The 2,190-nt window shown below is 49.1% G+C and overlaps 1 pseudogene; it reads left to right on the plus strand.

The window, feature by feature from the left end:
* The first annotated feature begins 310 nt into the window (after positions 1–310).
* Positions 311–788, plus strand: LOC129539596 (large ribosomal subunit protein uL23 pseudogene; annotated as a pseudogene).
* The last annotated feature ends 1,402 nt before the right edge of the window (positions 789–2,190 follow it).

Below are 2,190 nucleotides of genomic sequence, written 5' to 3' on the forward strand. Positions count from 1 at the left end.
ATGAAACCAGCCCCTCAAGAGAAGGTCCTCAGAACCCCCTGTTCATCGCAGCCCGTGTGCAATAGTCAAGACATGGAGCCAACTGGTGTCCATCAATGGGTAAACGGATAAAGAAGATGTGGTGTGCACACACACACACACACACACACAGTGGAACATCGTTCAGCCATAAAATAGGGAGAAACTCAACCATTTGTGATGACGTGGGTGGACCTTGAGGGCATTATGCTGAGTGAAATAAGTTAAAGAATGACAAATCCTGTATAAACACACTTATATGTGGAATCAAAAAAACCAAACTTAGACCCTTTTCATGAAGATGGCGCCGAAGGCGAAGAAGGAAGCCCCTGCGCCTCCGAAAGCTGAAGCCAAAGCAAAGGCTTTGAAGGCCAAGAAAGCAGTGTTGAAAGGTGTCCACAGCCACAAGAAAAAGAAAATCCGGACGTCACCCACTTTCCGGTGGCCCAAAACACTGCAGCTCAGGAGGCAGCCCAAATATCCTTGGAAGAGTGCCCCTAGGAGAAACAAATGACCACTATGCCATCATCAAACTCCCCGTCACCACCGAGTCAGCCATGAAGAAGACAGAAGGCAACAACACACTGGTGTTCATCGTGGGTGTCAGGGCCAACGAGCACCAGATTAAACAGGCTGTGAAGAAGCTCTGTGACACTGACATGGCTAAGGCCAATACTCTGATCAGGCCTGATGGAGCAAAGAAGGCATATGTTCAATTGGCTCCTGACTATGATGCTTTGGATGTTGCCAACAAAATTGGGATCATCTAAACTTTCACTTTTCACTTTCTACTTTCACACATTGGAGAAGGAAATGGCAACCCACTCCAGTGTTCTTGCCTGGAGAATCCCAGGGAAGGGGGAGCCTGGTGGGCTTCTGTCTATGGGGTCACACAGAGTCGGACACGACTGAAGTGACTTAGAAGCAACAGCAAACTGAGTCCAGCTGGCTAATTCCAAATATAAAAGTTTTCACTATGTAAAAAAAAAAAGAAAAGAAAAGAAAAAACCAAACTTATAAAAACAGAGAACAGATTGGCATTTGCCAGAGGCAGGGGTTGGGAAGGAGAAGGTTGGTCAAAAGGTATAAGCTTCCAGTTACAGGATAAACAAAAGAGTCCTGGGATGTAATATTCACCATGGCAACTCTAGTAAACATTGTATATATTTATGTCAAGAGAGTAGACCTTAAAAGTATTCATCACAATAAAAAGAAAGGTGTAAGGATGTGAGGTGATGGATATTAACCAGCCTTACTGTGCTCATCGCGTCACAATACACACATGTATGGAACCATCACCTAGGACTAATACACGCTGCATGTCAATTGCTTCTCAATAAAACTGAGGTGGGGAAAGACTGCAGACTGTGTGAACTCTATGTGAACGCAGACTGTGTGAAGTTCTGGAAAAGGCAGAACTATGAGACAGTGGCAGGATCAGGGGTTGCTGGAGGCTGGAGGGCGGGAGGGAGGAAGAGGTGGGCACAGAGGATGCTTAGGGAGTGACACTGCTCCAGGCGAGGCTATGACGGGAGGTGCGTGCGATTTAGCGCTTTTGTCCAACCCCACAGACCGCAGGGCAGCGCACCCGAACGCAAACCACGGACTCTGGGTGCTGTGGCATGTCAATGCAGGTTCACCAGGTGTAACAAATGGAGCCCTCCAGTGGGGCATGTTGACGGCGGGGAGGCTGTGCGCAGCGGGGCAAGGGGCACCTGGGAAATCTCTGGACCTTCCGCTCAACATTGCTGTGAACCTAGAACTGCTCTTAGTCTTCCCTGGTGGCTCAGACGGGAAAGAATCTGCCTGCAGTGCAGGAGATGCAGGTTCGATCCCTGGGTCGGGAAGATCCCCTGGAGAAGGAAATGGCTTCCCACTCCAATATTCTTGTCTGGAGAATTTCACGGACAGAGGAGCCTGGTGGGCTATGGTCCACGGGGCTGCAAAGAGTCGGACAAGGCAGAATGACTAACACTTTTCCACTAACACTGCTCTTAAAAATAAAGTCTATTTTTAGGAAGGAGAAAGGACTCTTTACTGCTGTCACCCCTCGGCACCCACATCCATCCCCGTCAGCTTCCGACCTGCTTTCCTTCCCCGTGGACGCCGGCCCTGAGCGATCCACACAGACCATCAGATGGGCGTGCTTCTGCTTCTGGCTCCTCTCCCTGA

The sequence above is a fragment of the Moschus berezovskii genome, chromosome 11 (assembly GCF_049115385.1).
Source record: "Moschus berezovskii isolate FMDL1 chromosome 11, NW_MosBer_1.0, whole genome shotgun sequence".
NCBI classification, from domain to species: domain Eukaryota; kingdom Metazoa; phylum Chordata; class Mammalia; order Artiodactyla; family Moschidae; genus Moschus; species Moschus berezovskii.